The following is a 27,351-nucleotide window of genomic DNA, read 5'->3' on the forward strand; positions in this document are numbered from 1 at the left end:
GACTTGTTACAGTAGGCTGTTTTTCCTACTTCGATCAACACCACAATAATTCTAATGTACACCTTCCCTCAGACTGGCATTATGAAAGTTATATGAGAAAATAAAAAGCCAATGGGGATGGCACAGGAGCTGCTTTTCTCCTTCAGAGCAAACAGAATGCAATTGATTATGTTTAAGCTGGATGAACTTAATCTTAGTAACTCGGGACTTTGCAAAACAAATTTAGAATCAGTGAAGTGGCTTCCTTTGCTTTCAATCCAGAGCATAAAAAGCTCCTTCTTGTATTTAATTGACCTCATAGAGCAATCTAAATACTTGACATTACAGAAAAATTGTATAGATTATATATATTCGATTATAGAAGAGCTCCAAAATGAACGTGTCTATCAACAATTCCATTTATCTGTGGACAGTTCATTGCCTACAATGAATAAAAGCCCCCTAAAAAGTAATTAAGGTAGATGGAAAATAGAAAATTCAATTTTTTAGAGATTCTCTCAGTTTTAAATAATGCGGTAATCCAAGCAGAATTAACCATAATAAAATAGCTTTTTATCTTCCTTATGTCCTGTAAAAGAGAAGATTTATCCTATAAACATCTCTCTTATAAAAGCTTTCTGGCTTTTCCATATAAGTTATGTATTCTCTATCTTACTGGCAAATCCTCCACAGCACCTTTGGCATAGCTCCTAGTGTTTAAAAAAATTACATGTACACACACACGGACAATTGTACAAGACATGGAAAGTCAGTAGCTTCCTAAAACTAAATGTTTCCACTCCACTTTTATATTGCAATTATATAATACAGTCTGGAGGTTTGGTTTGGTTCCATTACCCAGCACCCCTATACATCCCAGGAACAGACTGTTACATCCTCTAGATGCCAATTTCTGTGTTAGGAATGGACAATACAAGTAAAATAATCATAAGAGCTTGCCACATTCATCGGCATTAGTCACCTGTATTTTTAAAAATAGGTAATGGTAGAAAATGTTCACAGAGTTTGTTATTTGCTATATTTAATATTTGCTATCAATCATCCATTGCTATGTTAAAATATACAATCTCCCAAACACTAAAAACAGTCCAATTAACTAAAGGATAATAAACTTGTAAAGATCTGCCTCCTGGGCAAAACTTCCTTATGGATATGTTGGAAAGTAGCTTTGGGGAAGTCATAAATTCCAGGCCCGCATGTTCTTTTTGATTGTGAAAGGTATCATCAACCGCAGATTAATTCTGATGGAAAATAAAGTCAGAACACACTACCAGAACCTGGAACTGGCAATTCCAGCAAAACGCAGGAAATTAGGAACCAATTCTAACCCTGCCTCTGCCCCTCCCTTGCTGGTAGCCTTAGGGCAGCATTTAAGCTCTTAGTTTTTAGGCAGCTCATTCTCAAAACAAGGGCAAGCCTGCTATTTAATTCCTCTCACAGCAGTTCAGTGAGATAGGTTAAAATGGACACAGGTTTTAGGATCATGACCTACAGAAACACCAAACACCAATGGGGAAGCCAGGGTAGGAGCACTCAGTTGAAAATATCCTCACCACCTTTTGTATCACTGGCTGAAGTCCCTTTGCTACCTCTATTGGTTTAAAGAGTATCAGGTATGCACTGATAATGGAATTAACCCAAATAGCATTAGAAAGAAAATATGGTATTGTATTTAATAAAGCCCCCTTTATGACACTGGACTCATTATCCAAGTCTCAAGAAGGCTGCGCTGTACAGGGGAGCTACTGTTAGGGCAGCAGGATGGCAGGGCTGAGCTCCGCTGGGTGCAAAGTAGTTGGCCTGTCAGGCAGAACAAATAAAATGCAGTGTTCTATGATACCATTTTTCTTTAAAAATGCCATGAAATGACAGGTAAGGCAAAATCCATCATTTCATATACATAGGTGGGATCATCAGGCATTAGTTGATATATCTGGAAGTAACTAGTTCTCAAAAGAATGTTTAAGATTTAGCACAGGTAAGATTACCAAGGGGTCTATTTAAATCTACACATATTTTAAATATAAAGGCTGCAAAATATAAACATGTTGAATGGGACAGAGATGTGGGCCTGAACTGAAACAGAAAGAGGATATTAAAGAAAAGGTACACACCTGTATTAAATCTTTTCATTGCACCACTTATTGAAAATAGATATAAGAAACTGTCAGTTTTAATATGGTTATTCATTAAAAAAAAAGAAGCTGTTCCCTCTTCCACCTACAGTTTACTGAGAAACTCCTGTAAGACCCTCCTTCATGAGAGAAGATTACAGATATCGGCTCTAAAACCAGGATCTCAGCACACGGCTGGTCACCTGCAGGTTTGCTCAGGTCCACTGGCGCTTCTGCTCTGGAGAGAACCAATAGGAAGTAGCAGTGCAAGACTACAGTGCGTGGGCCAAGAGGAGCTTCCTCTGCTTCAAGTGGCATCTCCAGCTCCCTCTATTAGTCTCAGCTGACCCCCATCGTGGATCCAGCTCCCTCCAAGATCTCCTGCATCTGGAATTCAGAAACACCACTTGCTCCCTTCATCTCTCCAGCCGATAGGGGTGATGTAGCAGCTTCCTGCTGGCCTCTGAGTTGCCTCACCATCTCCAGTTTGCCTCCTCAACTCTTGCATCATCTATGTCAACAATGCCCTATTTTAAATTCCCTTTGTTTGCAAGGCCTGGAGTGGTTTCTGGACTGTGAGCTAAGAGTCCAGAGACTTTTGTTTATTTAATCCTGTCTCTGTTCTAAACCATGTGACCTTGGAAAACTTCACAATCTAGACCTGAATTTCCTCATCTAAAAATGAGGGACTGGATAACTTTTAAAATGCCAGTGTCCAGTTCATACTCCATATCAATTCAATCAGAATGTGTAGGAGCGGGAACTAAGAAACAGTATTATTTGAAACATTCCCAAGTGGTTCCAAGGTACAGCAAACTTTGGGAACAACTGCACTGGAAAGCTAGAATGTGTACTATGTATTCTTCTATTTTCTAGAATATTTTAAAATAGTAATTTAGAGTAAACACAGCACATTTTTTTACAAATTAACTAACAGCTTGTTCTCAGTACTTGTGTGCCCTTAATTAGCTATCTTCAAGTTTACCCTTTGTGTGCAAGCAGTGTGTATGCTCAATCCAAGTAATGCATTATGCTCAATGTCTAAATATTTAATTATCAAACAAATTCTCAGTGGCTGAACAGTCATGTCATATCATAAACACTCTGATGAAAAGGCCTCAGATTAATCAGTTCCAAGGGTCCCTGGCCAAGGTCCAGCCATGTAACTCCACTCCCACCCTATTCCCAGTAGAGCCTGCTGCCTCTTCTGCCTTCCACCTATATGAACCTCATTTTGCCCCTCTGCCCCCTAAGATAGCTGAATTCAGGTCTCCTGAGTACAGACTGCCTCTGCCTTGAATCTAATTCCATGAACTACATACTGCTGGCTCCAGCCTTGCCTCACTCCGCAGGCCTCCCCTCCCTTGTCTCCCTGGCTCCCACACCACACTCCCAGAGCTGCTCACCAGTGAGCTCACTGGGAAATCTGGCAAACAGGCCCTCGCTGGTAGTGACAAGCGAGAGAAAATTACCCTGAAAAATGTGTGTGCCAAGATCTAAGCAAGGTTAAATAAAATGGTAAGTTTGCATTATTGCTTTTCATCAAAGTGAAATTTGGTCAATCCATGAAAAGAATATTTTAAAACCACAAAAAATGGCACTGTGGTTCTGATTCAGTGTACCTGGGGTGGGCCAGGAATACCTTTATTTAATAAACACCCCTAAGGGATTCTCACTCAGTGGTCCTTAGACCATGTTAGGAATCATGTCACAGATATACACTGGGTTGCCTTTAATAAAGCAAATGTTATCTGTATGGATACACAGATACTTATGTAAACACCTCTTTCTGTCTGTATAAAAGCCTTCCTTCCACAGCTATGTGCAGGCAGGGACATGGCTAACAGAGATCCAGGAGAACGGAGTGGGAGGGATAAAGGTGGGGAAGAGATTCCCCATAATCCAAGCCTGGTTCGACGTCAAATCCATCAACTAATCTGTGTATCCTACCCATTCTGTAGAACAGAAACCTTGAGGTTGGGCGTCACCTCTTACTCTTAAGACCGTTGGGGGATCCCAGAATGACTAGCAAAAAAAATCAAAAAAGATACTACAATCTATTTTTACTCAAACTTGCAAAGGAGTTCTGAGCATGCCACCCCACACTCTGGCCTATTATTTGGAGTTAAAGACACCTGAGACATCAAGTGCAAGAAGGACGCTCTCACCCTCCTTGCTCTTCGCCAAGCAGGAGAGAAATCTCCCATGTGAAAGGTGCCCTCCTTATACCAGGAGAAAGGAAGACATTCTATCTCCAGAGATGAGGAACTGGGCCAAGAAAAATCTAAACAAACTTTGTTAAACTAACCCTTATGTTCCTAGTCATTTCTCCGCAATTTACTGCCTCTAGCCCACATCACTTTGCCTTACCAATTCTTCACAATGTTATTGTTTCTTTCTCTAAAAAGGCATAAAAACTTTCTTTAGGTCTTCATTCTCTTGTGAGGGCCCCCATGTATGTATAAAAAAATGAAACCTGTATGCTTTTCTCCTATTAATCTGCCTAACATCAGTTTAATTCCCAGGCCCAAAGACCCTAAGAGGGTCTCCCCTACACTTGTTTCCCTCTTTCTTAATAGTTAAGAGAAGACTAATCCAAAGAAAGTCAAAATAAAAAGAGGTAAACACTTACCTTCCCTTAAGAAAAAGGAGTCAAGAGTGCTAGGAGAAAATTCCTTGCTCGCCCATGAAAGCACATTTATGCATCTGTGTGCCCATATAAGCAGACAGTCTACTCTGAGGGCAATCCTACACTTAGCAGAACATAAATAGGTGGACATGACTTTATGAAAGTAAAAATTTCACTTTGGAATCACCAAAGAGTAGAACAAGAAGAAACCTTAGGAAGTTTCTAGTTGTGTGGGGCATGTGTTTAAGCAACATGTGAAAGCTCAGAGATATCCTTGGAGGTGTTTCATATGCCCAGGACATTCAGGGTTGGTCAGAGGTGCAAACCACCCCCACCCCGCCACTTCCTCCCCTGTTCAGAAAACAAGAGAAGACAAGCTCCTTCTACAGGCCAAACCACTTACATGTTTCACCTTATTTAAAACTCAACAACTCTATACTGTTAGGATTGTTACACCCACTTACAAGTGGGGAACAGTCTCAGGTGGGTTAAATAACTTTACCCACAGTCACAGAGTTGGGAAGCTGCAGCAAGGACGACTGGAACTTGGGTAGATGCAATTCTTTCTTCTCCCATCAGGACGTCTGTAGGCTGCGACCAAACTGCCTAGATTCAAATTCAGTCTCCGACTTAGTAGCTCTGTAACCTTGGGCAAGATAACTAAGCTTTACGTGCCTCTGTTTTTGCATCCTTAAAATGAGAACAGGAGCAGTCTTGCAGTGAGTTCTTGCAGTGGCTGAATGGGAGAATCCATATAAAGCCCTTACACGGTACTTGGAATATAGTAAACTTTCAGGACATGGACTGTTAGACCTAGAACCCCTCCTACCTCTCCTCCTCCAATATGTCTAGTCTAGTTGCTGTTTTCTACCCTTCTCAACCATAGTTTTTTTTCACCACCACTTTGCCTTTCTCCAGTGAGAAGGCTTTTTTTAAAAATAAATACCCATATAATGATTCAAGTTCCACACTTCCATTTCACAGTAATCATGAAGCCTTTGTGAACATACAACAACAAAGCAAGGCTTTAATGACAATGGAATAAAAAATAGAGAAGGTAGAAAAACACAACTTAATTTCCTTATAAATACAACTCAAACTCTCAAACCCCTTCTAGGAGACTAGGTGACCTAGGAGAGAACAGCGCTGCATGAGAGCAGAGCACGTAATTCTCCAGCTACAGAGCTCAGAGCTCAGGAGGCAACACTCAGTCCCTCCGAGCCTGTCCCCTAATTAAACTGATTGGCTTAAAATAGTGTAGACTTCCTGTGTCTCAGTCCTTAATAGCCCATAGTTTGACAAAATGTATTAGGATACATCTATTAGGTTGCGTTTTATTAGAATTAGGGATTTGTAACTATATACAATATGCATTCTGATATTTTGCAAAGGAAATAAGGCTTTTCAAAGCAGAATAACTCTTCTGCTTAAACTGGAAATTCTTCTGATAGAATTTCATGTATTCTGTAAGAGTACTGCAGTTTAAAAATGTATTTTAAACAAAAGATATTTTTGCTTCCAAATTTATGTCTTCTATTCCAAGTCCATTCATTCTGTGTGTCACACAAATTTTTATTACAGGGTTTGACAAGGTCACAGCCTTTCTCACAGAACCCCATTCACTCCCCTTGGGGCCATGATCCTGCCATATGCTATAAATTAAAGGATCAGGTGTGAATAATACTTACAGGGACTATTTTTAAGGAAACGGGTACTCCAAAATGACACCATGGAAGTACAAATGTATACATTAACCTGCACTCAAACCTGAGGTGATGCCCGACATGATAAATGCTCCCCTGAGTGGAGTGATTTGTATATGTTTCCTATGGATTTTCCAGTACAGTACTTTCAATATCCCACAAGCTGCTGGCCACCTCTGTGACAAGTGACGGATCAGCTAGGGTTGGACGATGGAAAAAAGGAAGGAAGCAAGGCTGCAGAAGCTCATCAGTATCAGAAGAAGGTAATAAGAGGGTCCTGGGAATGGCTCTGGGTATGAATCATGAGAGAGAACGGAGAGGAGGCGCCCTCCTGAGAAAGCAAAGTGGTGGCAGCCGTCTTGCTGGTTTACCCAGGAGACTCACTCTGGAAGGAAGGGAAAAACATGGGTTTGAAGAGCTGGATGTCAGTCCAGAAGATGAAACAAACTAGAGAAAAAACTCTCCACCATGAAGGACTGACGCCTGTGGTGCTCCTGGCTCCCTCCAGCAGGATCCCTTCCCACTATGGGGCTCATAAACATGGTGCTCTGCCTTACCCCCCCTTTACTGTTCACACCCTCCACTCTTCCTGGTGGCTCCTGCGTCTGTTTTTACCTGAGCCTCTCCAGGTCAAGCTTGATGAGTGAATGAGCAAGGAAGGAGCAGAACTGGATTCACTTTGCACCTCTGTAGGTCAACTTAGATACATCTCTTGTAACAAAGTGACTTCAGAGAAGAGTCACTCAAGGAAACACAAGCAAAGAACTTAATGATTCACTATTAACTTCTTACTTTTCCAAACTCTAGACTTCAATTCATTGTCATGAGGGTGGAAATGGGGGTGGGAGGAGTATAAAATTTAAGAGAAAAATGAGTGCACAGTAATATTAGCTATTATGTCAGGCATGGAAAGATACCCCTCCCCCCTGACTCCCTAACACCCCACCACGAGAGCGTAACACAGGTAGATGAGAAGAATGGGCCATTGCTACATTCTCACAGCTGACCTAAAGAGCCACAGATTCCAGATGGGCTTGACCCTGACACTCTTGAAGGAAAGCTTTGTGGTAATAGTTAACATTGGTTAATCTGTAGTTACACTTTCTTACTTAAATGTCCACTTTTACACTTTCTTACGTAAACTTCAGCCAGTTCAACTCAAGTCATACTTCTCCAATTTTTCAGGTCACACATTTCCAAGAATTCCTATGAGAACAAGTATAACAGAGGCAGTTTCCTTAAACAAAGTCCAAACATAACTCCTGTTAACAACACAAAGCTGTGTATCAAAGGCATTTCCTCCAGTCATGTTCATCTTGCTATAGCATGGTTCTGCTCCCATCAATCCCTGGTGACTCCCTGGTGAGCCCTATAACCCTGGACAAGAACTGGACCTTCCCAGGTCTTGGTTTTCCTGTCTGTGAAAGTTACAATAATACCAACACCATGAGATTGTTGTGAAGATTAAATACATTCATCATAAAGCCTCTAGACTAGAGCCTTTACAGAGTAAGTACTCAAATGGTAACCACGATTACTATTGCTGTTGTGATGACGGTTTTATTTTTTCTCCCCTTCCCCAGCCTGCCCTAAAAGGGCCCCATTTTTGTGTACACTGGTAATTAACCTGAACTACTCAAATTTCTCTTAAATAAGATCCAGGTCAAAGGCCACCTCCTCCATCACAACCCTTTCTACCCTGGGTCCCAACTGCTCAGCATACAGATAAATATTCATCTCAGTGCTCCCACAATCCTGAGTCTACAACTTTACTATGACCCTTCTCTGCCTTGTTATATGAGTGAATGACATCTTCCCAGATTATGACTTCTCTCATGGAATAAAAATGTAAGAACTTCCCCTATATGGGTGCACAGGTTGAGCTCTTACCCATAATCTGTGGAAACATCCACAAACAGAAAACTAACAGGACAAAGGTGACACTTTACTTGCTTAGGGGAGAAGGTCAGACTTAAAGACACACCTTGAATTTTTATAACCTAAGTTTAGACTTTAAGGTTTTGCACCATTGGAAATGGGAATGATAAATCAAACACCCAAATATTACATCATTATAATAAACCAGTTTACATCTTTCTCATGAGACAAGAATTACTCATGCTGTTACCTCTTGAGTAAGTACATTACCTGCTATGTTCTGAATTCTGGCAGAAGCCATCTTTTATGAAGTCACTTTTAAACAACAAATACACATACAAAAATTATACACAAAGAACTATTCACTACACAGATGCCCAGAGACATACACCCCAGACAATATCTCAAACCCGGCTGTATGGATGGACTTAAAGATGTCATACTCCTACATTCCAGAAGGTGAGAGGTCCTTTAAGCTGGAATTTATAATCCTGGGTCCTCTCAAACACACTTCTAAAATAAGAACAATGCAGCTCATGGATAAGGACTCAAAGCTACAACCCTCACTCCTGTAAGTTTATGTCAGCTCCATCCCCGTTTTTACTCTTTAGGCTAAAAAGGTATGCATATTTTTAAGCTAAAGAATTAATTCTTCACCAAGAAAGGACATTAATAAAAACACTCAAAGCTAGGGTTCCTCAATCTCAGCCTTAGTGTTGTTTTAAGCTAATAATTCTTTGTTGTGGGGGAATGTCCTCTGAGATGGTTAGCAGCATTCCTGACCTCTATCTAGCAGATGCAAATGTACCCTCTCAATAGTTACAACAACCAAAAATGTCTCCAGAGGTTGCACAATATCCCTGGGAGTCAAAACCACTCCTAATGGAGAGCCACTGATCTGAACAAATTGTCACCGTTTGCTAACCATCATTTTAAACTCCCTTGAAGAACTAGAGACAACATGTCTCTGAGAAAAAGAGATGTTGAGACAGAAAATCTGGGCTCCAATCTGCATTCTGTTCCAGGGTGCACTGTGCAACACGAGCCAAGAAGCCTGGGCTTGGAACCTGGCTCTGCAGCTTGTATTTGAGTGACCACAGACAAGGTACTGAACCTCTAGGCCTCAGTTTCTTTACCCATAATGGTAACAGTAAATGCTTCATGAGATTGTTGTGATAATACACTCTGTTCAGTTTACAAAGCCCACCCCCAAGGATGATTCATGACATGAATATATATATATACACACACATACAGTCATATTTTATTTCCAATTCTAATATCATATTAGAATTGTCAAGTAAGTACCTTAAGTCAGCATAAGAGAAAAATGCCCATTAAAAAAAAAAACAGTTCCTGCCACAGAATAATTGCTCAATATATATGTTATACTTATTATGATCCATGACTGATGACTACAACCCACCCATGAGAGTTGCCCAAATACACCATAAGAGAAAGCAGATGAGAGCTTGTAGATGACTCATAAATGCCCACAACCACCGCTTGGGAAACTGAGTGGGTGAGTAGGGGAAGAAAGTCAGCATGAATATTGTGGAAAAGCATCATTGGTGATTCCATTATAAAATATAGCCACCCACTGACACATGTGCATGCATGTCCACACACACCTGTTGTTGTCATGTTGACAATGACTGGCCTACAGCATCAACTTCAGATATGCATTAAGTAACACTTAATTTTAATTTAAAAAGGAGTGTGCCACAACAACGCACAGGTATCCCCTGATTTATGACAAGAAACTAATAAATAAAAACTAATTTCGGATGCTGATTTCCAATCCCCTCTTCTCCCCCCTTTTGCCTTAGATCACACAGAGATGGGTTCAAATGCACACCATGCCACAGGGACCTGCGTGGACCTTCTGGTGTAGCTTGGATTCAGGTACTTCTATTTTCAAAGCTAGCAGCACCCCAGCTGCTGGTGGGAGGCTAGTCCCGACCAATCATTCTCTTTAGGGTGCCTCAAGTTACTGTGGAACTTTAAAAGGAGTCAAATATTCAAGCCAAATATTCAGAATCAGACCAAAGCCCAGATGGTGTGACAACAGAATTATTAACTGCAAGATTATAGCTGCTACTTCAGGAACTCTAAAATAAGAGGTTGTACCTGCAAGGAGTACCCAGAAAGAAAAGACAAGAGGATGCAGCACACTTCTATAGCAGAGGAGCTAAGAGGACTGCCTGAGAAATCATGAGTTAGGAATAAGACTTGGATTTCCACAGGGACTTATACCTAAGGGGCCAGCAAAGACTGATGCTACTAAACAAATGACAGGAATTGTCTGACACCACAACTGAACTAACCGGGTGAACAGAGTTAAGTCAGGTAAGCACGCCTAGTCTCAGTCTCTGACATGGCATGAAATCGGTCCCGGCTCTCGCAAGCACTGGTGAGCAATGTGGTCCAAGGCCCTGAGTCCCCAGCAGGGGTGACACTAGACTCAAACAGCACAACATTCAAAAGCATTTCCACCTTAAGCCCATCCTACCCAAAGGGAAGGAAGAATGCCTGTACACCAACGTCCATAAATGGAAGATTAAAATTTGAGTTACTTTTTCAGCATAAGTGTGTTTCAGATGGTCGATTGTCTCCATTTTCCCTTGAACTAAACACATCTACGCAACTACATATTCCAAACTATTTAAATAGTTTAAAGTCCTTTATGATGTAATATAGGTTTTCATGGGAATGGTTTTATGTCTAGAATTTAAAAAGCAAAATGCAATCAATATTTTACAAGCTCACAACTGTTCATTTGAATAACAATTTCATTTGAAATAAAGTATTAGGAGGCACACAGTAATGAATGACCATTTTCATAATTTCAGAAACTGTGTATTTAACAACATACAGATTGTAATGAAATCACATACGTTACTGTCTTAGATAAGTTATATTGGTGGACAACTGAGAACCAAAAGTCAGTTCTTGTGAAATTGCTAAGTGAAACCTCTTGTAGCTAATGACTGGTCCTACGACAGCTAGAAAGAACATCAATGAATGAATCACAATTAAATCAGTGAAAATCTAGTAACTGAAACAGAGTCACCCAAAGAGAAGAGAACTTGAGCTCAGAAGAACAAACAATGTATCCAATAGAAAATAATTAAAAGGACTAATGAGACTTAGTAAAGGGCTTGCGATTTATTTATATATTCATGTATCTAGTCAAGTGAAAATACCATGTTGGGCTTTACACTAAGTTTTAAAAATAACTCCACAGCTTGACCTGCTCAAAGTCTACTTGGGAAACACAGACACTATATTACACACTACATATGATACATGTTATATACATACAATATACATAACACATATGTATATGTAACATACATACATAACGCTTAGGCTGTTAGTGTGTGTCCAGCACTCTCTAAGCACTTGAGAAATGTAAATGCAGTTGGTCATTATGAATACTAAACTTCGTCTTACAGATGAGGAAACTGAGGCACAGTGAGTGTAAGTTGCCCAAGGTCAAATAATTAGTACATAGTAGAGCTTAAATTTGAACCTAGGTAATCACACTTCAGAGTCCACACAGATGATAACCGTGTCATGCTTTCTCTCCAAACTGAGGTGCCTGACACCAAGGGTTGAATCTCAGACATCTGTGTAAAAACCAGGACTCTTAACCTCTTACAGGTGTTAAGTACCCATATATTAGAGGTACAAACTGCCCATTGGAGGGAGCAATGATTCTGTCAAAGTCAGAGTTTTACAATACAAAATGCACATATTCCAGCAAAATTTATTAGGAACAAAGTATGAGGTGGCTGCTAGCTGGGTTTCATAAAGAACTTTGTCATAGTTTCTTTTAAAGGGAGATAGCACAGAAATTAACATTAAATTTTAGAAGAAAGATAAATTGTTTTATTCCTGTTCAGCACTTATTAATGCAGCAAAGCATCTTTGCCAGTGACATGGTTCTCAAAGAGCTCCATCCTGACTGAGATCTACGTACAACGATCAGCAAGCAACAACCTTTAAAGACCATGGAGTATCCCTGGACCCACACCCACACCCAGGTATAAAGCTCCGAAGGAAGGCCAAGAGCAGGCCTCTCTGACAAGAAGGGACTGCTCCATCCGCAAGCAGAACGATGCCCGGTTGGTCAACCTCTTGCGGTGGATGCTGAAACACACTAGGGGCTCTTCCAGAGAAAGGAGGGGAATGGAAGCACACTAAAGAGAGCCCCAACCATGTGCTCAGCAGCAGTCAGCAGGGGCCAACAGGGCCTGGGGATTAGCCACAGTGATAACAGTCAGGAAGCAGAGATGCCAAGAGCAGAAGCCAAGAGAGTGCTGAACTTCAGACTTGCTGACAGAGGGAAGAGCCAGGGACAGCAAAGTAAAAGGCAGAAGAGAAAGGCTGAAGGACACACAGCAGCAGTGCCTCAAAGCCTCAGCACCCGAGGGCAGCTGGGGGCTACTCCGACAGCATGCCAGCCAGAACAATGAGAAGCCAGGGAGCATGTGTCCTTACAGAGAAGAATCTGTCACTGACTCAGCATTTATCACAAACAGAAACCTCTATTAGCCAAGCATGTGGCAGGAAAGAAGAATGTAAATCTTATGGATAGAGCCACACAAAAAAATTTAAAAAGAGGACGAAGGACCACCAACTCCACTCTGAGGATGACTGACAGGGGAGAGCCCTCTAGCCTCCGAAAGGTGCAACAACATCTTTGGTAGAAGGGCGAGATGACAGCCCCCATCCCAGAGGCTGCCTCGGATGACGTAATGCAGACACACTGCCTGGGGCTGAGTAATGCTCAGTGGGCGTTAGGTGTATCACCACCGCCACCGGCGCCACAGAAATCAGTATCACAACCACTGCCATGCCCACAAAGGAGTGTACACTCCAGTGGGAAAGACGGAGAGCGAAGACCGGTGCGGGTGAGGAAAGTATGAAGAGTGCAAAGCGTGGGGACCTGGGTCAGTTCCACAGTCTCTTACATCTCATTCCAGCGTCATAGTTGAAGTAATGAATGACTCGGGACTGAGGATGGAAGAACACAGAGGGTGGAAGGGTACAGCCAAGTTAGCTGTCCCTGGTCATCTAAGTGAACAGGTTTTATCCACAGACCATTTCTGAGGCAATAATTTAAGGAAGCACAGAAGTCTCTAGTTACATCTCTTCTAGAAGGCGTTCTAAAATCCGAGCTCCCTAAGCTAAGCGGTCATCTCTGCAACATGATGACTCACAAGTGATAGGCAATGCCAGAATTATAATTTCCTACAAGGGTAGGAACCACAGAATATTTTTATCTCCACTGGCTGGCAAAGTTGTTGACACATGTCTGCTAGCCAGTGAATACTGGATACCTGAATGAATTAATGACTTTATCATGTTTATGTACAAAATTTAAACAGCTGTCTGAAGCCATTTAGGTTCACTCCTCAGAGGGTCAAACAACTAAGAACAACAGGGGGAAAAAAAATACATTGTGCTTACAGAAATGCTTTCTATAAAGAAATTAACTATGTAAATATTTGTTTTAAAGGTTTCTAATGCAATGTCCTAAAACAAAGGTCACACAACCTCATTCCCTTTAACCACAGGTCAGATTTATTGTTATGAACACCAGTGAATGTCCTGGGTTAAAATATAAGGGAGGTCTAGAGAGCCATTGATGGAGACAAAGGTCAGCTTCCTGCCACCATAAGGAGCCCCTCCAGCTGAGTTCTTTCCTGTCACCCTTTTCCCAACAATATCTGCTACTCTCCCACCATCCCCACTGCAGGTACCCTCCTGTTCGTCCTTCAAGTTTCTCTTTCTGTTCTCTCATCTCTGGCTCCCACGGAAACTAAATGTAAAACCAGTCACATCACATCTTCACTTTCATCTCAAAAATCATCTCCAGTCAAGAAAAGTGTTCTTTTCCTTCTGTCCAGAAAATCAACAAAGTACTGTGTTTACATAATCACTTTTACTTCTAAACTCTTGACATAATTTTTTGTTTCCCCTCCCCAACTGCAGGGCACTGTTCTGGATCCATGAGGTTACTCAAAGACTTATCTCCTGAAACCGATTATTTCCTTTCAGTGTAAAGAATAAAAGTTATTTATACCATTATGGACTCCTACCAGTTTTTTCTATGGCAACACACTGTGAGACCTTTCCTGGCCTCAGATTGATCTTTTCAGTCATACCTACTTGTAGCCACAGCAGTAATAATTATAAACACATTATTTAATTCAGGACAGTAATGAAATAGCATAGGCCTAAAACTTTATTAATTCATGTTATAATATTTTACAGTTCATAATTTGGCCTGAAGTGTATGCTCCAGATATTCATTCAGTCGTATGTTTTATTAAGTGTTTTCAGTATGTACAGTGCTACTATTTAAATGCTACCATGATGGATTAAGACAAGCAAGCAAACAAAACAAGGTGTTTCACTTGCAAGGAGGTTACAATTGAATAAGAGAGAAAAGTTAGGTATGTTCCAGAAAAATTCATTTCTCAAATAAATTGAAGATGTAAACAAAATTTCAAGGGCTTAACCTTACTTAAGCAGGAGGGGGAGACTATTACAGAGCCCAGAAATCATTTGTATGGAAATATACACTGTTAATTGTAAATGAGTCATCTATTCATCATACTTCATCAAAATAGGCCCCTAAAAAGACCACCTTTGGGAACATGTAGTGGTTAGTAACTAAAAATGTGTACTTGAAAGTGGTAAGTCAGACACTAAAAAACATTTTATGGCTGGGAAGGAGGCTTAGAAATAAGCCACTCCATGCCTGAGGTCTTGAGAGTTCAAGGCCCTGGCCTCTGGATTCAGAGCTAGCTGCTATTCACAGAAGAGCTGTGCTCTACCCCAGGCCCCGGATGCCAAGTCCACGCTCTTTCCAAAACCCCACATGGATCTATTTGACTTTCTTTTGCCAGTCAGTCTCAGTCTGGGGGATTTTCTATTCTAAATATTGCCTGAAGTACTAGAAATAAAATATACAAAACTCAGAGCTAATAGCACCAGGATTTACACGTCTCAGTTATAAAAGCTAACTGTTTGATCCTCATTTTTCCCACTTCCAGTTTATCCTGTACAGTGGGCCCTGGTCAATCTACGTAAAAGACCACTTTTGCCATGTCATTACCACTGCTTTCTTTTGCCCTTGGAATAAAGCTCCCATCCAGGGAATCAAGACTCAATAGTCTGGAGAAGTCCCCAGCCCACAACTTTCTCAACTGCTGTGGATGAACAGAAATAGAGCCCCCTATTCCACTCAGACAGATATAATCCTGATCACAAAGAAGATGTCGGCCTTCATTATACCCAGGGTTCTTTGCCAAGCTAATCCCAGGAGTCACAAAGCAGTGCATTTGTCTTCCCAGCATCAGTCCTAGAGGTGAGGTATGGTCTGGCCGTACCTCATAAACATGGCCAAATTCTTTATACTTCCCATCTAAGCCTCCTTTTGTAGTAATGAATTCATTCTGTTCAGCAGACACTCTTTGGAGGCAAGGCTTATTGCACTCAGAATACAAAAAGCTTTCCTTCGTACTGGGATCTGAGCTCACTTCTTCACTGCACATATTCTGTGGCTCTGCAGTCTTCATCCATAAAATCACATCCCCTTTACCTTCTCAGACGGAGCCCAAGATTTTGACTCCACCAGCCCTGAGCACCAGACAAGCCTCCAGCCCAGTGGTCACCTGAACCACTACTCGGAGTCTCTTTAGCCCTATTGTAAGTTTTACCATACATAAAAAACTTAAGCCCAATATTCCAGGCCCAAACATGGGACAGCATGGCCAACAGGCAGGGGAACAGGGGAAGGGTTTTGTTCAGATGCATGGCAACACTGGGGATATCCTGCTCTTGCCACTGTGTCAGCAAACACCCAGGAAGCACAGACTCATTTCCACATTAAGTGTCATCTCTCTAGTTTTTGCCCAAACATGCAGTTATCTTACAGTGTTCGTACTCCCTCCCCAATTAATTTTCATCATCATCATATGGAACAATTAAAATAATGCTCAAAATTGTGTTCTTCTGATGTTAAAACCCAAGGACAAAAAATATCCAATTTATCTCAATTTTTAGTTACAAAGACATACACTGAGTCTCTAGTTACACAACTATCTATCAAAATACGGCCAGAACCAAGACCACCAGGCACACCATCTGAAGCTGCTCATGGATGTAGGATGCTGAGTTTGTACAGTGGCACACGGTCCACTCTCTCCATTTAACAGTTGTATGGATGTCTATCATCTGATAACTACTGCTCCATTATATATCCTGTCTTATCATTTCAACCTGAATGTTGATATTTATATACAATATTATTTTAACATTTATACTATGCAAATCTACTCTCCATCAGAGTTTAAAGAAAAGCATTATGATTTTTATACAGCATCTAAATCATAGCAAAAAGATGTCCTACTAGAGAGTGATCACCACCTTTGGTTTTTTAAAAAATAAAAGATATGAACTACATGCATGGAGACAGTCAGTGATATTTAGAGCAGCTTTTCTCAAGGGAGCCTAAATATGTAAAGTATGCAGTGAAAGCAAACAATCAGAAAAGGTGAGGGCTGCCCCTCGACCTCAGGTGAAGCCCTCTGATGTAGCACCTCTATTCCCAAAGTTCATGGATGGTTGATGAAAAAAATTACAGAAATACTCCCATTTAAATGTTGATACTTTGGCTATATCATTCAAAGTACTGATATCTCTGGGTTTTAAATTACAAAATAATGTCTCTAACTTGTATGTAATTTCAATCATTTCTTGTAACCATCTAATCCAATGGAGACTTCTGCTGTTTTCCTATTCTAAGCAAGTGGCAGAGCACCCCAAGTGCCAAATGGTGTTCTAATGATATATTTCAAATGTTTTAAATAAGTTGTGTAACTGCTGTTTCACAGACATCTGTTAACTTCAAGACTGATAGGTACATCCTCCTTAGATTATTTTTTTAATATTAAAGAAGATTAAAAACAGACTTAAAATATTTCATTATCAGGAAAGTACAATTTATTCCTACCTTCTGTTGCCAGATCCTAAGTAGGTTCTTAATCAATGACAAAATGTTCCTCCTTTCCAGTTTAATTCCATGGCAACTGGTTTGTTATTTCTTTTTTTAAAAAGAAAAAAGTCTGGAGCATAGATGGTTCAAAATATAGAAATTTTCTTCATAGTAAATAGACTTGGAGACCAAGAGAAGGAACTTTAGCCCACCTACGGAAACAGTGCCTGAACTCAGGAGGAACATGCTTCCAACATTGTACTTCAGCAAGCTATTATCAAAATGAGGTCAATGAACCCCTGCAGGAGGGCTTTTTTAGGAGGCCAAAACTTTTCCCCAAGTAATTCTAAAAGGTTACTTATACATTGTATTTGTCCTTTCACAAATTTACAATATTTTAAATCTTTTAAAAATATTTCTAAGTATTCAAATACATCAAACTGTAATTTAGAATTTAATATTTCATACTATATTAAAAGAAAATCGATAGCTTTTTAAAAGATGAATCATAAAGGAAAGATTAGACATTCCATACTCATTAGGGTGTATTATTTTTTAGAAAGAAAGAAAATAACAAATGTTGGCAGGGATACTGAAAAATTGGAATCTTTGTGCATTGCTGGTGGGAATGTAAAATGGTACAGGCCGCTGTGGAAAACAGTATGGTAGTTCCTCAAAAAATTAAAGAGAATTACCACGTAACCCAGCAATTCCACTTTGGGGTATATACTCAAAATATGTGAAAAGCAGGAGCCGAGACAAATATCAGTACACCTCTGTTTATGCAGCATTATTCACAAAAGCAAAAAGGTGGAAGCAACCCAAGTGCCCACCAGTGGATGAATGGAAAAGTAAAATGTGCTACATACATATAATAGAATATTATTCAAACTTAAAAAGGAAAGAAATTCTGACACATGCTATAACATGGATGAATCTTGATAACATTATGCTAAGCAAAATAAGCCAGTCACAGAGGACAAACGTTGTATGATTTCACTTACATGAGGTACCTAGAGTGATCAAATTCATAAAGAGAGAATGTAGAATGGTGATTATCAGGGGTTGAGGGGAGGGGGAATTGGGGAGGTATTGTTATTAAACAGCACAATACAGAGTTTTAGTTTGGGGAGATGGAAAATTCTAGAAATAGATGGTGAGTATGACTGAACAATGTGAACATACTTAATGCCACAAAGCTGTACACTTAAAAATGGTTAAAATCGTAAATTTTATGTTGTATATATTTTATCACAATTTTTAAAAATCAAACACATAAAAAAGGAGCTGGATTAGAAAACTTGCTTTCTCAACCCACAGTTGTACTATCTACATCTAAAGATACTAAGAAAAGATGACACCAACATACCAGAGGTCTGATTCATGGAACAGAAGAATCTACCTAAAAAACTGGGCAAAACTATAGACAAAAAGGGCGGAGCCAGGATGGCGGCGTGAGTAGAGCAGTGGAAATCTCCTCCCAAAAACACATAGAGCTATGAAAATATAACGAAGAAAAATCTTCCTAAAATAGAGACCACAGGACACAGGACAACATCCAGACCACATCCACACCTGCAAGGAACCAGCGCCTTGCGAAGGGGGTAAGATACAAGCCCCGGCCAGGCGGGACCCGAGCGCCCCTCCCCCCGGCTCCTGGCGGGTGGAGAGAAACCGGAGCGGTTTTTTTTTTTTTTTTTTTTTTTGGCGAGCGCTTTTTGGAAGCCTTAGAGGGACGGGCCCCCGTTGCTGGGGAGGCAGGGTGGCGGGACCGGTGAGCAGGTGCCTGGGAACGGCGCCGGAGGACAAAGAATATCCCGCGTTTCTCCCTGCGGGACCGGCGGACAGGTGCCTGAGACCGGTGCCTGAGGACAGAGGAGGTCGCGCGTTTTTCCCCTTTTTTTTTTTTTCTCTTTTTGGCGAGCGCTTTTTGGAAGCCTTGAAGGGACGGGGACCCCAGTGCTAGGGAGGCAGGGTGGCGGGACTGGTGAGCGGGTGCCTGGGACCGGCGCCTGAGGACAAAGAATATCCCACGTTTTTCCCTGCGGGACCGGTGGGCGGGTGCCTGAGACCGGCACTTGAGGACAGAGGAAATCGCGTGTTTTTCCCCTTTTTTTTTTCTCTTTTCTGCGAGTGCTTTTTGGAAGCCTAAAAGGGACAGGGACCCCGGTGCTAGGGAGGCAGGGCGGCGGGACTGGTGAGCGGGTGCCTGGGACTGGCACCTGAGGACAAAGAATATCCCGCGTTTTTCCCTGTGGGACCGGTGGGTGGGTGCCTGAGACCGGCACCTGAGGACGGAGGAAATCGCGCGTTTTTCCCCTTTTTTTCTCTCTTTTTGGCGAGTGCTTTTTGGAAGCCTTGAAGGGACAGGGACCCCGGTGCTAGGGAGGCAGGGCGGTGGGACTGGTGAGCGGGTGCCTGGGACCAGTGCCTGAGGACAAAGAATATCGAGCGTTCCTTCCCTGCGGGACCAGAGGGTGGCTGCTTTTTGGAAGCCTTGAAAAGACAGGGACCCTGGTGCTAGGGAGACAGGGCAGCAGGACCAGTGAGCGGGTGCCTGGGACCGGCACCTGAGGACAAAAAAAAAAAAAAAAAATCGCTTGTTTTTTCCTTTTTTTTTTTTTTTTTTTTCCTTTCTTTCTGTTCCCTCTCTCATTGTTGCTGTTGTTGTTTTGGTTTGGAGAGTGCTTTTTGGAAGTCTTAAAGGGGCAGGACAGGTCACTTAGACCAGAGGCAGGGAATCTGGGGATCTCTGGGCACTCTAACCCCCTGGGCAGCAGGGAGCACAGAGGCCCCTTACGGAGATAAATAGCCTCCTGGCCGCTCCCCCTCCAACGGGGCTCCACCATTTTGGAGGAACAGCCCCAGCCAGGCCAAGCCCACAGCAACAGCAGAGATAAACCCCAAAGCAACTGGGCAGGAAGCAGAAGCCCTGTCTGCGCACAGCTGCTCAGCACAAGCAACTAGAGGTCGCTATTCTCCCAGGAAAAGGCTACAAACCAACAAGAAGGGAAGCTCTTCCAGCGGTCACTTGTACCAGCTCTGCAAACTATCTCTATCACCATGAAAAGGCAAAACTACAGGCAGACAAAGATCACAGAGACAACACCTGAGAAGGAGATAGACCTAACTAGTCCTCCTGAAAAAGAATTCAAAATAAAAATCATGAACATGCTGACAGAGATGCAGAGAAAAATGCAAGAGCAGTGGGATGAGATGCAGAGAAAAATGCAAGAGCAGTGGGATGAAGTCCGGAAGGAGATCACAGATGTCAGGAAAGAGATCACAGAAGTGAAACAATCCCTGGAAGGATTTATAAGCAGAATGGATAAGATGCAAGAGGCCATTGAAGGAATAGAAGCCAGAGAACAGGAACGTATAGAAGCTGACATAGAGAGAGATAAAAGGATCTCCAGGAATGAAACAACACTAAGAGAAATATGTGACCAATACAAAAGGAAAAACATTCGTATTATAGGGATACCAGAAGAGGAAGAAAGAGGAAAAGGGATAGAAAGTGTCTTTGAAGAAATAATTGCTGAAAACTTCCCCAAACTGGGGGAGGAAATAATCGAACACACCATGGAATTATACAGAACCCCCAACAGAAAGGCTCCATGGAGGACAACACCAAGACACATAATAATTAAAATGGCAAGGATCAAGGACAAGGAAAGAGTTTTAAAGGCAGCTAGAGAGAAAAAGGTCACCTATAAAGGAAAACCAATCAGGCTAACATCAGACTTCTCAACAGAAACCCTACAGGCCAGAAGAGAATGGCATGATATACTTAATGCAATGAAACAGAAGGGCCTTGAACCAAGGATACTGTATCCAGCACGACTATCATTTAAATATGATGGTGGGATCAAACAATTCCCAGACAAGCAAAAGCTGAGGGAATTTGCTTCCCACAAACCACCTCTACAGGGCATCCTACGGGGACTGCTCTAGATGGGAGCACCCCTAAAAAGAGCACAGAACAAAACATACAACATATGAAGAATGGAGGAGGAGGAATCAGAAGGAAGAGAAGAAAAGAATCTCCAGACAGTGTATATAACAGCTCAATAAGCGAGCTAAGTTAGGCAGTAAGATACTAAAGAAGCTAACCTTGAACCTTTGGTAACCACGAATCTAAAGCCTGAAATGGCAATAAGTACATATCTCTCAATAGTCACCCTAAATGTAAATGGACTTAATGCACCAATCAAAAGACACAGAGTAATAGAATGGATAAAAAAGCAAGACCCATCTATATGCTGCTTACAAGAAACTCACCTTAAACCCAAAGATAAGCATAGACTAAAAGTCAAGGGATGGAAAAACATATTTCAGGCAAACAACAGTGAGAAGAAAGCAGGGGTTGCAGTACTAATATCAGACAAAATAGACTTCAAAACAAAGAAAGTAACAAGAGATAAAGAAGGACACTACATAATGATAAAGGGCTCAGTCCAACAAGAGGATATAACCATTCTAAATATATATGCACCCAATGCAGGAGCACCAGCATATGTGAAGCAAATACTAACAGAACTAAAGAGGGAAATAGACTGCAATGCATTCATTGTAGGAGACTTCAACACACCACTCACCCCAAAGGATAGATCCACCGGGCAGAAAATAAGTAAAGACACACAGGCACTGAACAACACACTAGAACAGATGGACCTAATAGACATCTATAGAACTCTACATCCAAAAGCAACAGGATATACATTCTTCTCAAGTGCACATGGAACATTATCCAGAATAGACCACATACTAGCTTACAAAAAGAGCCTCAGTAAATTCCAAAATATTGAAATTCTACCAACCAATTTTTCAGACCACAAAGGTATGAAAGTAGAAATAAATTCTACAAAGAAAACAAAAAGGCTCACAAACACATGGAGGCTTAACAACATGCTACTAAATAATCAATGGATCAATGAACAAATCAAAATAGAGATCAAGGAATATATAGAAACAAATGACAACAACAACACTAAGCCCCAACTTCTGTGGGATGCAGCAAAAGCAGTCTTAAGAGGAAAGTATATAGCAATCCAGACACACTTGAAGAAGGAAGAACAATCCCAAATGAATAGTCTACCATCACAATTATTAAAACTGGAAAAAGAAGAACAAATGAGGCCTAAAGTCAGCAGAAGGAGGGACATAATAAAGATCAGAGAAGAAATAAACAAAATTGAGAAGAATAAAACAATAGCAAAAATCAACGAAACCAAGAGCTGGTTCTTTGAGAAAATAAACAAAATAGATAAGCCTTTAGCCCAACTTATTAAGAGAAAAAGAGAGTCAACACAAATCAACATAATCAGAAATGAGAATGGAAAAATCACGACAGACTCCACAGAAATACAAAGAATTATTAAAGACTACTATGAAAACCTATATGCCAACAAGCTGGAAAACCTAGAAGAAATGGACAACTTCCTAGAAAAATACAACCTCCCAAGACTGACCAAGGAAGAAACACAAAAGTTAAACAAACCAATTACAAGCAAAGAAATTGAAACAGTAATCAAAAAACTACCCAAGAACAAAACCCCGGGGCCGGACGGATTTACCTCGGAATTTTATCAGACACACAGAGAAGACATAATACCCATTCTCCTTAAAGTGTTCCACAAAATAGAAGAAGAGGGAATACTCCCAAACTCATTCTATGAAGCCAACATCACCCTAATACCAAAACCAGGCAAAGACCCCACCAAAAAAGAAAATTACAGACCAATATCCCTGATGAATGTAGATGCAAAAATACTCAATAAAATATTAGCAAACAGAATTCAACAGTATATCAAAAGGATCATACACCATGACCAAGTGGGGTTCATCCCAGGGATGCAAGGATGGTACAACATTCGAAAATCCATCAACATCATCCACCACATCAACAAAAAGAAAGACAAAAACCACATGATCATCTCCATAGATGCTGAAAAAGCATTTGACAAAATTCAACATCCATTGATGATAAAAACTCTCAGCAAAATGGGAATAGAGGGCAAGTACCTCAACATAATAAAGGCCATATATGATAAACCCACAGCCAGCATTATACTGAACAGTGAGAAGCTGAAAGCATTTCCACTGAGATCGGGAACCAGACAGGGATGCCCACTCTCCCCACTGTTATTTAACATAGTACTGGAGGTCCTAGCCACGGCAATCAGACAAAACAAAGAAATACAAGGAATCCAGATTGGTAAAGAAGAAGTTAAACTGTCACTATTTGCAGATGATATGATACTGTACATAAAAAACCCTAAAGACTCCACTCCAAAACTACTAGAACTGATATCGGAATACAGCAAAGTTGCAGGATACAAAATTAACACACAGAAATCTGTAGCTTTCCTATACACTAAAAACGAATCAATAGAAAGAGAAATCAGGAAAACAATTCCATTCACCGTTGCATCAAAAAGAATAAAATACCTAGGAATAAACCTAACCAAAGAAGTGAAAGACTTATACTCTGAAAACTACAAGTCACTCTTAAGAGAAATTAAAGGGGACACTAATAAATGGAAACTCATCCCATGCTCATGGCTAGGAAGAATTAATATCGTCAAAATGGCCATCCTGCCCAAAGCAATATACAGATTTGATGCAATCCCTCTCAAATTACCAGCAACATTCTTCAATGAATTGGAACAAATAATTCAAAAATTCATATGGAAACACCAAAGACCCCGAATAGCCAAAGCAATCCTGAAAAAGAAGAATAAAGTAGGGGGGATCTCACTCCCCAACTTCAAGCTCTACTACAAAGCCATAGTAATCAAGACAATTTGGTACTGGCACAAGAACAGAGCCACAGACCAGTGGAACAGATTAGAGACCCCAGAAATTAACCCAAACATATATGGTCAATTAATATTTGATAAAGGAGCCATGGACATACAATGGCAAAATGACAGTCTCTTCAACAGATGGTGCTGGCAAAACTGGACAGCTACATGTAGGAGAATGAAACTGGACCATTGTCTAACCCCATATACAAAGGTAAACTCAAAATGGATCAAAGACCTGAATGTAAGTCATGAAACCATTAAACTCTTGGAAAAAAACATAGGCAAAAACCTCTTAGACATAAACATGAGTGATCTCTTCTTGAACATATCTCCCCGGGCAAGGAAAACAACAGCAAAAATGAGCAAGTGGGACTACATTAAGCTGAAAAGCTTCTGTACAGCGAAAGACACCATCAATAGAACAAAAAGGAACCCTACAGTATGGGAGAATATATTTGAAAATGACAGATCCGATAAAGGCTTGACGTCCAGAATATATAAAGAGCTCACACGCCTCAACAAACAAAAAACAAATAACCCAATTAAAAAATGGGCAGAGGAACTGAACAGTTCTCCAAAAAAGAAATACAGATGGCCAAGAGACACATGAAAAGATGCTCCACATCGCTAATTATCAGAGAAATGCAAATTAAAACTACAATGAGGTATCACCTCACACCAGTAAGGATAGCTGCCATCCAAAAGACAAACAACAACAAATGTTGGCGAGGCTGTGGAGAAAGGGGAACCCTCCTACACTGCTGGTGGGAATGTAAATTAGTTCAACCATTGTGGAAAGCAGTATGGAGGTGCATCAAAATGCTCAAAACAGACCTACCATTTGACCCAGGAATTCCACTCCTAGGAATTTACCCTAAGAGTGCAGCAATCAAGTTTGAGAAAGACAGATGCACTCCTATGTTTATCGCAGCACTATTTACAATAGCCAAGAATTGGAAGCAACCTAAATGTCCATCGGTAGATGAATGGATAAAGAAGATGTGGTACATATACACAATGGAATACTACTCAGCCATAAGAAGTGGAAAAATCCAACCATTTGCAGCAATATGGATGGAGCTGGAGAGTATTATGCTCAGTGAAATAAGCCAAGCGGAGAAAGAGAAATACCAAATGATGTCACTCATCTGAGGAGTATAGGAACAAAGGAAAAACTGAAGGAACAAAACAGCAGTGGAATTACAGAACCCAAAAATGGACTAACAGGTACCAAAGGGAAAGGAACTGGGGAGGATGGGTGGGCAGGGAGGGATAAGGGGGGGGAAGAAGAAGGGGGATATTAAGATTAGCATGCATGGGGGGGAGGGAGCAAGGGGAGGGTGGGCTGCACAACACAGAGAGGACAAGTAGTGACTCTACAACATTTTGCTAAGCTGATGGACAGTAACCGTAATGTGGTTGTTAGGGGGGACCTGATATAGGGGAGAGCATAGTAAACATAGTATTCTTCATGTAAGTGTAGATTAAAAATTTAAAAAAAAAAAAAAAAAAAGAAAGAAAGAAAGAAAGAAAGAAAGAAAAGGGGGATTACTCCTTAACAGGATAAAACTATTGGTAAATCAAAGATCAACGCATGCTTTAAATATCCTTAATGTTGATCACTTAAAGGGTGTCAGATGATCAGCTATGGAGGTACTCTTTTCTGATAATATTCCTTTCTCTTAATTTAAAAAAAAAAAACAAAAAAGCAGTTACTGTGTGCTGACCTCCAATGAGTTCTGCACAGTGGTATAGAGGGCATGTCAAAGTGTGGGCAAAGGGTCTGTTTGTTTCTAATCAGAAGATCAAGGCCTAGCTTGGATACCCAGAAAATGAACTAAGATACGATATGAGGAGGAGCTTCCGGCATCAGCACTCTCTGGAGGACTTGTGCCGGGGGATGATCATCAAAAAGCCTCCACAGGGATCCGGACGATGCTGCGGTTGTAGCTGCATCCAGCCCACCGTCTCCTGGACTTGCCATAAGAATGAGGAGGGAGATGTCTAGGCTGGCATGTGCATACAGTGAGACAACGAATTTGACCGGACCTGTACTGTTGGAACTCAACCAGGAGTTGGGAGGGGTGCAAGTTGTAGCACTCCAAAATCTCATGACTATAGACTATCTATGGTTAAAAGAACATATGGGATGTGAACAGATCCCAGAAATGGGCTGCTTTAATTTGTCTGATGGTTCAAGTACAGTTGGACAATATCCATCATATCATAGATAAATTTTCACAAATGCCTAGGGTGCCTAAATGGTTTTCTTGGCTTCACTGGAGATGGATGGTAATTTTAGATTTGCCTTGTTTATGTCACCATATTCCTATTATGTTAATATGTGTGTGCAAATTAGTTAGTAGTTTAAAACCTATACATACTTAAGGTACTATACAAGAAGATATGTCAAAGATATAATCAATCCTCCCAAGTTTCCTTCATATGCTACATCTATAGCTTTTCTTCTTCCTTCCTAATTACAACCCTTAAATAGAATTCGTGCCTCATATCGAACTTACCGAGTATCATAATTCCTCCAGGTGGTAAAGATACCTCGAGACAAGTGCTGGGCATAGAAGCCACAGGGCATAAATCTGCAAAGAAGTAAAAAGCTAACCTTTGCAAACAATATTGCTTCTCTCTCACTTACCAACTTTACATTTCCCTGTATGGCCCTGGAAGATGACTGGTTAGCCAGAGACGGGTAAGATTCCTCAAGGGAGGAACAACCTAAGACAGGCACAGTCGCAGGGGGGCCATCAGGTGAGAATTTGGGGATCAACAGAGGTGAGGCTCAGAACCTCACCCCCCCCTGCTTTGAGAGAAATCTTTTGCATCCGTGGATGTCTTGCTGCCCTTGTCTAGCCTGGATTAAAACTTAGTCCATAGGCACACACCTGATCATCTGATCATCTACATTTGCCCTCTTACAGCACCAAACTATGTTTTCTACCTTTATCTTGCATCTACCTACCACTTCAGCATTTTATTAAAAATAAAAATAATAATAATAATAGGAGAAATGTGGGATCAACATATAAATCAAGTACAAAAATCAAACGAATATTCATATTTGACCTGATTGTTTATAGGTCATATTGCATGATCAAAACCGAAAGTTTCTGTGATGACTGCCCTTGTACTGTTCACCATGTAAGAATTTATTCACTATGTAAGAATTCGTTCACCATGTAAGAACTTG

The 27,351-nt window shown here is 40.9% G+C and overlaps 1 protein-coding gene across 8 annotated transcripts in view; it reads right to left on the reverse strand.

Moving 5' to 3' along the window:
* The window catches only part of PARD3B (par-3 family cell polarity regulator beta), a 1,156,296-nt gene that overhangs the window by 1,112,218 nt on the left and 16,727 nt on the right, over window positions 1-27,351 (reverse strand). The window lies entirely within an intron of this gene.

Source organism: Manis javanica, chromosome 12, assembly GCF_040802235.1.
Source record: "Manis javanica isolate MJ-LG chromosome 12, MJ_LKY, whole genome shotgun sequence".
In the NCBI taxonomy this organism is placed as follows: domain Eukaryota; kingdom Metazoa; phylum Chordata; class Mammalia; order Pholidota; family Manidae; genus Manis; species Manis javanica.